Genomic DNA, 12,310 nt, shown 5'->3' with positions numbered 1-12,310 from the left:
TAACCTACTTTTTCTAGAGACAGCTGTCTCACTATGTTAACCAGGCTGGTCTCAAACTTCTGGCCTCATGCCATCCTCGTACTTCGACCTTCCAAAGCATTGGGACTGCAGGCATGAGCTGCTACACCCAGTCAAATTCGGATTTTTGAAATCCCTGATTTAAACCTTGAGTTGGTTATTAATAATTTACCAGCACACTAGTGATCTTTTGAATCCCACAATAAGGAAATTTGTTTAACTTTGTGAAATAAACATTTCCCGAACACAGGACATTGGTATAAATTTTGGTGCACAGACCCAAGTGTCTAATAAACTATTTAATTTCTGATTCTAACTCCCTTTTCTTCCAGATTGATGGGGGAAAACAACAACAAACCACCTGGTTCTCACTTGTTGATCCACTCAGGCACTGCTCAGATGCCCAGAATCCCTGCTCACAGGCTCTGCCAGGTCTGAGGACTGAGCTCAGTTTCTGCGAGATGCTGGAGGGAAAGGGATCCTTGTCCTCTGGGCGGGGGTGCACGCTTCCCTCCCCTGTGATTCAGCCTCTACTATTTCTGCCTCTTGGGCTTGTTTCACCCGTTCTGCCTGACTTCTGAAAGCATTTGCGTTTGCAAGCCCGGTCTAGGTGCACTTCCTGACCACTTTGTCTCCGCCACCTCCCTGGTGCTCTGCTTGCAGGCTAGGCCTGGGGGTCTCCTGAGCCACAAACCCTGGCTCCCTCCCTCTCCCCTCTTCCTTCCCCCGCCCCCTGCTTCTCTTCCAGACTCCTGTTTCCCTGACACATTCCTCTTCCCCTTCCCTTTTCTCCTTTTCTTCCTGTCTCCCCTTCCTCTTTTCTTCTTTCCTCAAAAACTTTCCAGGCTGGAGTAAATCTCTCTCCCTTCATCCAGCCTTTGCTTGAGAATCAGCTGAATTCTCCCAAGGACTTTGGCTTTGTTTCCCGTTCCATCAGCAGCCTCCAGAAGGTAATGAGCACTGTGCCTCTCCTGCCTCAATGGGGGAGGAACGGTATGGAATTGGGAGGGACGAGAAAAAGTTCCTATCTAAAACCCCCTTTCCCTTCACCACACTGATTTGACTTTGGAACAGTTTTGTGGGGCACAGTTCAGGGAAACTCTGCTTCCCACAGTCTCTTGCAAAACCAGAGGGTGCCAAGGAGGTGCCACAGTGACCTCTGGGCTCACAATCTGTGACAGACAGTAAGACAGTCTGGAAATACTTTCATCTCAGCCCTTCAAGGGATTAGGTGCGAACGGGGAGGGAGGGTAGAGCCTGGGAATCCCAGCTGACCTGGAGTCACTGAGTCCTGGAGCGCCAAGGCCCGATGTGATGCGAGAGGAGTTGCTGTTCTTGGCGGCTGTTTGAAAACTTTCATACAAGATCGCATCTTTCTTCATCCCGTTCACTTGTGTTTCCACAGGTACTGCTTTCTGAGGGTCTGGGTGGCTCCTTGGAAAAGCAGTCTGGTCCCCACTGTGATAGTATTAAATATAAGTCTCTGAAAACATCTTAAAATCCCTCCCAAAATTCATGCATTGATTTAGAAGTGAGACCAAAATGTGAAGTCTTCACCAGTCTAAAATAAATTCAAAACCAGTTAAATGAGCATGACTGAATAGCCAGTCATTTCTAAATTGTTCATTTCACATAGTGAAGCCTTTACAGTAGTGGCAACTATGATAACAGATCCTATGACTTAGATAAGATCAACAAATTACCAAGTGCTAATTGTTTCTGCTGGGTGTAGGTGCGGAGATAAATAGCTTGTAAATTAAACAGCAGTGCGTAAGGGTGCCATTCCCAGACTCACAGGGGCTGCTCCGCGCTCTCCAGCAAATAATTTCCCCTTATCTCATATTTCAATATTTTTACCTTTAAAAACCAGAATCATTAGTGAATATGTTATCCTCCCAGTGCCAAATTTAAAAGAGGAGAAAGGAGATAAGAAGCAGTAATCTAATAAACTGAATGTCAATGTCATTTCATCCTTTTGCAAATCATCCAAGTATAGGCTTTCTGTCGTGGGTGGTTATTGGGTCATCTATGCAGCTTTTCCATAAGCAGCTCCTGCCCCAGTGCTGAAGTGTGGCAGCCGTCAGATCCCGAGCTTATGTGGCCTGGAGCCTGTCAGTAAGGGCTCATGTGCCGCAGCTGTTCCCTGTTGTTTAGGATCTTGCCTCAGATTCACCTATAAATGGCATTTATAACATCAAACTTATTCAGTGCCTGTTAAGATGTTTTAACTGTCAACTGTTCCTTTCCCAGCTTCCCATCTCAAAGGAGGACCATGAGAGCTGAATATCACTACCACATTATTTTACTCCAAGTACAGACATACAGTGCAATGCAGTGTAAAGAACTGTTTTCTTTCCTTCCCTTTGTCTTCAGTCCCTGAACATCTGGTTAGAAGAGTGTTATCTGGATAATGTTTTTCACTCTGCGCTAGCTATAGTATGTCCATGTGTTCGAAATTCTAAGGACAAAAATGTGTCCATTCCTTCTTTGTTCATCCATCCATCCTTTCTTCCATGCGTTTATTTCATCATTTATTCTTCTCATGTTTATGAAGTTCTTTTGGTTCAAACCCTGTGCAGGGTGCTAGATGAAAGGCAAATGTGCGTGGAGGCACATTTCTTTCTGCTGAGCTCAGAGGGAGAGGCCAAAATTGTAAATACTGATTACAGTAGAAAGCACTGTGGAGAGGCCCCACCCAGCTTGAGCCAGGCAGGAAGATTCCAATGAGGCAATGATAAAACCAAGAGGAGCAGCAGAGAACAGCGGCCTGCAGTCCCCTGGCTGAGCTAGCTTCAGACACAGATAAATAAGTGCCTGCCAAGTCTCTGGTATCAAGTGCAGGCTTGGCCAGGGGTAGCCTGCAAAGATGAAGCCTTTGACCTGGGCTATCTCATTTTATTCTCCTGGTAACCCATGATGTAGGTTCTTCCCTAGCTGCTCTGCAGTGGGGAATAAGAGAAACAGGGGAAGAAGTCCTGGCTGCGCCTGCCTATTGTAACTTTGAGAAGGAATTACCCTCCTGGGGCTTCAATTCCCTAATATGTTAAATGGGGATCATAACAGTTTCTACCTCTCAGGCTTGTTGTGAAGATTACATGAATTTACACATGTGAAGCATTTAGAATAGTGCATGAATTCAATAAATAGTAACTATCATTACTAATCTTACTAATTAGTCTTAGTGAGCATAATTAAGTGACCCAAATTATCCAGCTGAAAAGAGGCAGAGCTAGGGGTCAAACCCCTTCCTTACCTGCAGTATTGTGTGCAGCATACCATGGGACCACACAGGATGACCACTTAATTAAGACTGGATGCAACCCGGAAGGGCTTCCTGCAGGAGGCAGCATCTGAGCTGAGTTTGGATGCAGGGCCTAGAATTTGCCAGGGAAATAAGTGGGAAAAGCATTTTAAGGAGACAAGCAGAACGTGTAAAGGCCTGGAGGCATGAGCCGCCCTGGTATGCAGCAGGATTGTGGTATGGCCAGCGGGTGGAGGAGTTTAGATTGGACCCTGAAGGCAAAGCAGATTCTTTGTTTTGTTTTTGGTGCTAGTAATTTGTGTGTTTATTTGAAGAGTGGGAAAAAGTAAAAGAGAAAGTTAAAAATACAGGTAATCTGTATTTACAATTTATTTAGTGTTTTTCTTTAAGTGACTTGTTCTTTTTACTTAAATTTATTTATTGATTTTCATTTTTGGTTTTTAATAAATAGAGACGGGGTCTTGCTTTGTTGCCCAGGCTGATCTCCAACTCCTAGACTAAAGTGATCCTCCTGCTTCAGCGTCCCAAAGTGTTGGAATTACAGGTGCAAGCCACCACTCCTGGCGTAAATTTATTTTTGAACTGTATCACAACCATAAAACGGAAAACTATAGTGTCAGATATGTTTTGGAATTCAGATGTTTTTCTGATTTAGAAAGGAGATATAGTGCATATGCCCTACAGTAGTTAACACTCTCAGAGGCCAAAGAATCAATAAATATTTCTCAGAGAAATGTATGAATATTTACATCAAGTAGGATAGAGGCTATATATAGCTTGCCTTAAGGAGCTTTGGCCCCAGCATTACAAAAAAAGCTTTCATTTTTCAGAGATTTTTAGATTTTAGAATGTGAACAAGTAGTCTCACCTGCTGGAACTAGAAGGTAACAGAAAATGTATTTGTTGCATACAAAGCATTGTTCTTAGAGTCCAGCTCAGCCTCCCAGCTGTGGCTACAGAGGTGCATCCTTGTTGAAAGGAGATTCACTGGCATCAGGGAGGTGTTCAAAGTTTCCTTTAGCAATATTAACAATGAGGAAACTGGGTGTTGGGTATTTAGGAGCTTTATGTAATGTTCTTGCAATTTTTCTGTAAATCTTCAACTATTCTGAAATTTAAAGCTTATATTAAAAAAAAAAAAAAAAAAGCTCACTCACACCAAACCAGACTTTCTCCACAACAGAATCACTGATATGGTTAGGCTTTGTGTCCCCACCCAAATCTTATCTTGAATTGTAATCCCCAGGTGTTGAGGGAGGGACCTGGTGGGAAGTGATTGGATCATGGGGACGGTTTCCTCCATGCTGTTCTCGTGATAGTGAGGGACTTCTCATGATATCTGATGGTTTTCTAAATGGCAGTTTCCCTGGGCTTTTTCTCTCTCTCCTGTCGCCTCTCTCACCTCTCTCCTGTGAAGAAGGTGCCTGCTTCTCCTTTCTCCATGATTGTAAGTTTCCTGAGGCCTCCCCAGCCATGTGAAACTGCGAGTCAATTAAACCTCTTTTCTTTATCAACTACGCAGTCTTGGGTAGTATCTTTATAGTAATGTGAAATTGAACTAATACAATCACTTTCTCATTCAGTGACTCCATTTTTAATGCCCCCGCCTCATCCCCACAAAATGATTCCATGTACCTCCCCTGACCCCAAGGTAGGCTCCCAGGCTTTAGGAAACCCTGGCTGGGCTGGGCTAGGCTATGCTGTCTCTGGACATCAAGCCGAAGGATAGGGCTTTTTCTGTGGCAATGAGATTTCATTAAAGGTGTTTAAGTGGGTTGGGGTTGCCTTTGAGAGTATTGTTTGTGGATGGGGGTGAGAAGTTTGGCCAGAGTGGAAAGAGACTGGGGAGCGGGAGGGAAAAGCTAGTGGTCAGGCTGGCGGGCTGATAGCCAGGAAGGGACAGATGTGGGTGAACTGGAGGGTTCAGAGAGGCAGGAATGCAGACCCCCTGGAGGTGTGTGTAGGACAGCATGTTAGGGGCTGGCTGGGGCAGGATGCTGGCTTTGTGAGGGGCCAAGGGCATCTCACAAAAATGTCCTGCAATGTTCTGGGTCATTCCCTGAAAAATAAAACGTATATTTAAAAAAACAATTTGAAAGAAAAGAAAATGTCCTGCAAGGGCCTGGAAGGGCGGGTTGCCCAGAGCAGCTTCAGAGACTCTGGCTGGATGCCATCCTTTACAGATAGTAAGAGGCTCCCAGAGCTGGAGGACGTCTCCAGGAGACAGAAAAGGAACATTGCCCTCCCCCAGTCCCTCACAGCTTCGCCCCCCTGTGCCCCACCACAGTGTAAACAACAACAAGGTTGGGACACAGGAGGGATTAGAAGAGAAGACAAAGGGGCCCTCATTCTACTCATTCTGGGTGGAACAGGAAGCTCGGCTCCTGGTTGTTAAGCTTGAAGGTGGCGGATTGGAATCTGATGGGGATGGATGGAGATCCTCCCTTACAGGACCCGATGTCCAGGGCTGCCTAAACAGGGAGTTGTTCTACTAAAGGCGTAGGAATCACTACAGAAAAAAAGTGAAAGATACACAGGTAGACGTCCCCCAGAAAGCAAGGAGACTGAGCACCCAGCACGCAGAGGACACCCACTCTGCTCGTGTGCCTATTTTTGCCCCCAAACCCTCACCTGGGCATCAGTACCTCATCTGAGCCACCAACAGCCAGGATCCTGTTCCAAGCCAGTGCCATTCTGGGATTTAACTCAGCTGCTACAAGCCGGAAAGAAACTGGGGACTCCAGGGCCGGTTCCTGAGCCTGCACGCCAGCAGGAGGGAGAGCGCCCAGGAGAGGCCGTGGGCTGCGCCCTGGGCGCGTCCCTCGGCTGCCCTCCGTGGGCGCGAGTGGCAGCCGGCTGTGGGCCTGGCGGGGAGCCGGTCAGCCTGACACCCCCAGCAGATGTCAGTCTGGGAACAGGAAGCAGCGTGTTTGGGGTTTCTAAAAATAAATAAATAAATAACCACAACCACAAGAACAGTCTTTTATTGCAAAGTAAAAAAATGCTTTAATGACTAGAGCATTTAGCACATCGGGGGTTTTCATTGTTTTCAATTATGTGCCATTCTGAAAGGAGAGCACAAATTCTGAGCCTGAATGGAGAATTGTGGGGCTTCGGATTTGTGCTGTTTTAAACATTTGCTTTACTACTTTAAGAAGAGAACTGTAAAATAGAAATAATGATATATTATTACAAGTAAATTACACTGTGGAGTAGCATTAATATTGCAGTTGAAACCTAGAATTTGAAATAAAGATGGAAATATTCATTTGTACATAGTTTTTGTTCTTAGAAAAATGATTTAGCATGAGTCAAGAAGCTTCCTTCTGCGTGTGCACATCCGGCGGGGACTGAGGCTCCCTGGCCCGGGCACCCCTGGACCGCTCTGCCAGGATCCCAGTGGTGAGCCCTGGGGTCCCCACAGGAACCAGGAACCTGGAGTTCTCAGCACCAGGGCTGGCACAGGCTGGGGTCCTTCATGTGACCCCCAGCAAGGGCTTGAAGCCAATCCACTGTGATGCCCCCTCCTCTCTCTTACTTTCTGGCAATCTAGAAATGGAGAAAGGGGCAGAGGGATGGAGAAAGGGGCAGAGGAGACCCAAGAATGGCAGGCATTATAGGGGGACTGATATGGGGGGAAGCAGATCTTTCAAGAAGATCAATCTAGATTGGTATGGGAATTGGATGTTTAGGGTTTCTCTCTCTCTCTGGTCATTTTTTTTTTTTCCAGATTACAGAAGTAATATACATTAGTGGCAAAAAGAAAATTAATGTATTACAGAAACATGTGATTTAGAAAGGGGTAGTCCCTGCAATCTAGTCTAGGGTGGTGGTAAGGGTATTAGGTGCTTGTGGACAGAGGCTGCATAAGGAGATGGTGACAACAGGTGACAGAAGAGCTTTATTCTGCAATCAATACCTCCCTTCTCTCTTTATTTTTTTCTTTGTGTGCCTCTACCTGAAAAATATCACTCTTCTCAAAGGCCGGCCCTATTCTGTCAGGCCTAATCCGCTAGCCAGCCTTCTTCCTCCCCGTCTGGGAAGAAGGTGGTGAGAAAGGCCACAGAAAAATTTAGGGTCCATGGCTTCCTTCTATTTATCCATTCCAGTGTTGTTGTTGTTTTAAACCAGTATAATACAGCTGAGCTCCACCAACTGCATTTTCTTAACCAAACATCAAAGCTTGTCATGGTCAGTAATAAGTGATCTTTGGAAATGCATTTTTTAGTGGCACCCCGTCATTCTAGACAAGGAACTACACTGCTCATGTGGGGCTCAACCCATTTCCTAACCTGGCCCTGCCCACTTCGCCAAACGCCCCCAGTCCAGTCACCTTCCTGACACCTGAACTACCCACTACCTTTGCCCCTGAGGGCCCTCATTGCAGGTTAGGCTCCTCTTCCATCACCTGTGCAGGCCACCAAGCTCACGATCCTAGACTCTGCCCCATAGCCCAGCCTCTATGAAGTCTTGTTGGGCAACTCCTCACTCCTTAACACCCAGCGCTTATCTTTTGTTAGTAAAGAGTAACTTGACTCAGATTTGTATCCCTTGCTCCTTGTAAAGGAATAATAATAAATAGTTAATGAATGGATAAATTGGTGATTTGGGAGGTGGTACAAGGAAAGGAATATGAGGGAAGTACTATTTATTTAGCACATTTAAACAATCCTGCCGAGTAGGCATGATCTCTCTCACTTCACAGTTGAGGAAACTGAGGGTCAGAGAGGATTAATAACTTACCCAAAGTCACACAGCCAGGAAGGGGCAGAGCAAGGATTAGAATCCAGGTATGCTTTGACTCCCTGTGGTTTGAATGTTTGTCTACTAAATTCATGTTGAAATGTAATTGCTAACGATGGGACCTAATGACTAATGCAGTTATAAAAGGGCCAGTTTGGCCCCCTTTTGCCTTTTGCCCTTCTGCTCTCCACCATGTGATGATGCAGCAAGAAGGTGCTCACTGGCTGGTGCCTCGAAGTTGGACTTCCCAGCCCCCAGAACTGTGAGCGAATAAGGTTCTGCTCATTACAAATCACTTAGTCTCAGGTATTCTGTTATAGCACAAACAGACTAAGACATTGCCTTTTCACCTCTCAACATGGAATGAGCACTGGCTCAGAGAATCCCTAGCACGTACACTGGGCACCACCAAGAGACCATGTGTGGACTCCCTGGAATCCTCAAGGCAGGCCAACACATACCAAGGGTCTTTCCCATAGAGATTTGGTTAAATTCCTAAAATTCTCAATATCCACTCCCACCTTCCACCTTGGCAACCTTTTATCTGAAAAACTTTAAACTTAGAAAAATTGAAAAAGCCGGGCGTGGTGGCTCATGCCTGTAATCCCAGCAATTTGGGAGGCTGAGGCGGGTGGATCACCTGAGGTCGGGAGTTCGAGACCAGCCTGACCGACATGGAGAAACCACGTCTCTACTAAAAATACAAAAAAGTAGGTGGGCATGGTGGCACATGCCTGTAATCCCAGCTACTCGGGAGGCTGAAGCAGGAATCGCTTGAACCCAGGAGGCAGGGGTTGCGGTGAGCCGTGATCGTGCCATTGCACTCCAGCCTGGGCAACAAGAGTGAAACTCCGTCTCAAAACAAACCAAACAAACAAACAAACAAACAAAAAGAGTTCAATAAGGAAAAATTGAAAGAACAGGACAATGAATGTGAGTATATCCTTCACATTTCCAAACATATATACACACTTGTATGTGTATTTATATGTTAGAGTCTTTTTGTTTTGGTTTTGCTTTCCTGAACTATTTGAAAATAACTTGCAGATATCGTACACTTGACGCATAAATATTTCAGCATGTTTCTCTTAGAAGAAAGGGATTCTCTTCCATAAGCGTAATATCATTATCACACCCAACAAATTTAACATATACTTAATAGTTTAATATGCAGTCTATATTCAAATTGGTTTGAGAATGTCTTTTATAGCTCTTTTTGTTTTTTGATCCTGAATCTTTTTTTTTCTTTCTTTTTTTGAGATGGAGTTTTGCTCTTGTCACCCAGGCTGGAGTGCAGTGGCACAATCTAGGCGCACTGCAACCTCCGCCTCCCTGGTTCAAGCAATTTTCCTGCCTCAGTCTCCTGAGTAGCTGGGATTAAGGCACCTGCCAGCACGCCCAGCTAATTTTAAAAAATATTTTTAGTAGAGACGGGGTTTCACTGTGTTAGCCAGAATGGTCTTGATCTCCTGACCTCGTGATCCGCCTGCCTCAGCCTTCCAAAGTGCTGGGATTACAGGCATAAGCCACAGCACCCAGTGGATCCTGAATCTTTTTAAGGATCACAAATCTCATGATTTGTCATGTCTCTTTAGTCTTCTGTAACTTACAGCAATTATTTTATCTTTTTCATGATATTGACACTTTTTGAGAATTCAAACTGGTTCTCTTACAGAGTGTCCCACATTCTGGATTTGTCTGTTTGTTTCTTCTTTCCTTTTCCCCCAAGAATACTATATCTGTATCACTGTGTATTTCGCATTGTGGTGTATCAAGAGGGACATAATGTCAATTTGTTTCATTACTGGTGATGTGGTTATACTTGATTACTTGGTGTGAGTGCCCTCTAAGATGGCCCCCCCATTGGTCCCCACCTCCTGGTGTCTACCTTCTTGGGTTCCGCCTCCCCTTAGGTATGCGCTGGACTTAGTGACTTGCTTCTAAAGAATAGAATAAGTCAGAAGTTACAGACTGTCATTTCTGAGATGAGGTTATATAAAACACTACGGTTTTCATTTCGGGAGCTGTCACATGGCTTGCTCTAGGGGAAGCCAGCTGCCATGCTGTCAAGAAGCCCTATGGAAGGGCCCCCAAGACCTTGAGGCTAACCTCCTGAGGTCTGCATTATAATCTACTACAATAACTTATTTTTGATGTCAGATTGTCCCAAATATGGTTAGTGGAAGTTCCTCCAAGCTGATGTCAGTATCCTTTTGACATAACCCCATCCGTCTTTGAGCACTTCCTTACTTTGCGGCTCACTTCATATTTTCCCTGCTCCAGGTCTGGAATCAGCCATTTCTCCAAGGTTTCTTTTAGTGGAAAATGGCATTCAGAAATCAAGCTCTGGCCACGAGGTTTGCTCATTGCTCCTGGGATACCATTGCTTATAAACCCTTTCAGTGGACAGATCTAGGAAATGCATACTTTTAGAACACTAGTATTGTTTTTTTAAATTTCTTCCAATTAAAATCCAGCTCCACAGGATTCCTCCTCATCTTTCCATTCCATATTTGTATCTTTGCTTCCTCCACAATGGGAACTCTGACTTCCAACACCATCAATACATTCATTCATTTAGTTTATTTTGACACACCTGTTAGCAAAAAGGAAACATCAATATATTTAACCATTTGCTCTATCCTACAATACACCCCAAACACTTTTAGAATGACTGCTCCAATACCATTTCCTTTTTTTTTTTTTTTGAGACGGAGTTTTGCTCTTGTTGCCCAGGCTGGAGTGCAATGGTGCAATCTTGGCTTGCCACAACTTCCGTCTCCCGGATTCAAGTGATTCTCCCGCCTCAGCCTCCTGAGTAGCTTTGATTACAGGCATGCACCACAATGTTCAGCTAATTTTGTATTTTTTGTGGAGACGAGTTTCTCCATGTTGGTCAGGCTGGTCTCAAACTCCCGATCTCAGGTGATCCACCCTTCTTGGTCTCCCAAAGTGCTGGGATTTCAGGTGTGAGCCGTGGTGCCTGGCCTATCATTTCCTTTTTAAAATAAATTGGTGTTTATTTCTGTCAGCTTTCTTTTCATGGTGTTTAAAAGCCTGTAGACAAACAGCTTAAGCCCATTCAGTGGTTGCTCCTATACATTTAGTGGCCTAAGCAGTGGGAGCTGCAGACCAGTCTTCCGTGGCAAGCAGAGCACTCCAGTCTTCAGTAGGGAGCTGCTGAATAGCACAGAGGGCACCTGCCACCTTCAGACCAGTCTGCACCCTCAGGCTTATAGCAGTGGACTCAGGAGCTGCAGCAGTTCATTCCTCCTGAAATTCCTCTTGGTCACTGCCTCTCCAGCAGCAGCCTGCTCTTCTTTACAATCTCTTCAGGATCTCTGTAGAAGCAGAGATCTGGCATGACCTCCCTTTCACAGATGGTGCCAGGCATGTGCAGGACTTTCCAGGCCAGCATCCACCACGTCAAACCCCCTGAGTGAGCTCCCTTGTTGTTGCATGGAATGGCAATGTCCATATAGTGCAGAGGAGAATCTGTGTGACACAGAGCAATGGTAGGTATGTTAACGTAAGATGCTTCTGTGAGGGGCTGGTGATCAGCCCTGGGGTCAGTAACCACAAGAAGCCGTGACTCCCAGAAGGCTGCCGGGATCTGGTTAGAGAATGTTCTAGGAGTGAAGCGGCCAGCAACAAGAGTGGCTCCAGCGATAGCAGCAAATGACAGCATGGCTTTCTGGCCAGTTTTCCTGGAGGATATGACACTGACATCAGCAGGGTTTTCAATGGCAACAATGGCACGAGCTGCCAGCAGAAGCTTCTCCCAGGTCCTCCTCAGATTTATGATGTAGATGCCATCACTTTTCATTTTATAGATGTATTGTTCCATCTGGAAGTCAAGGTTGGTGCCACCTAAGTGGGTTCCTGCTGCAAGGAACTTAAGGACATCCTCCTCCTTCATTGGCAGAACATCAAGGGCTCTGGAAATTGTGAACATTTCCCTTTAAATTAAGACAGGAATCCAGAACAAGGCAGAATGGACCCCTCTCTGGGTAGTGCAAAAGCCCATTTCCAACATCAAGCCTAAGAAAATTTCAAGACTTCTTTGTAGTACTATTTGTTCTTAGAATACATCCAGTTAAGGGTATATAGTCAGAATACTGTATTCACAGGTCATGTCAACTTTTTCTTTTTTTTTTTTCTGTATGGTTCTATTATTAATTTTATATGCAGTTAAGTTAATTTGTTTATATTTGCATTTAATTTTAAGGTTTTCTTTTTGACAAATCTCTCAAAATTTAAAAAGTTTAAATATGGGCCAGGCATGGT

The 12,310-nt window shown here is 45.0% G+C and overlaps 1 pseudogene; it reads right to left on the bottom strand.

Annotated features, from left to right (window-relative positions):
* Positions 1-10,589: 10,589 nt before the first annotated feature.
* On the bottom strand, positions 10,590-12,092 carry LOC100429720 (small ribosomal subunit protein uS2B pseudogene; annotated as a pseudogene).
* Between the last annotated feature and the right edge of the window lie 218 nt (positions 12,093-12,310).

The sequence above is a fragment of the Macaca mulatta genome, chromosome 12, assembly GCF_049350105.2.
Source record: "Macaca mulatta isolate MMU2019108-1 chromosome 12, T2T-MMU8v2.0, whole genome shotgun sequence".
NCBI classification, from domain to species: Eukaryota; Metazoa; Chordata; class Mammalia; order Primates; family Cercopithecidae; genus Macaca; species Macaca mulatta.
This window is presented reverse-complemented; position numbering and strand designations above follow the sequence as displayed.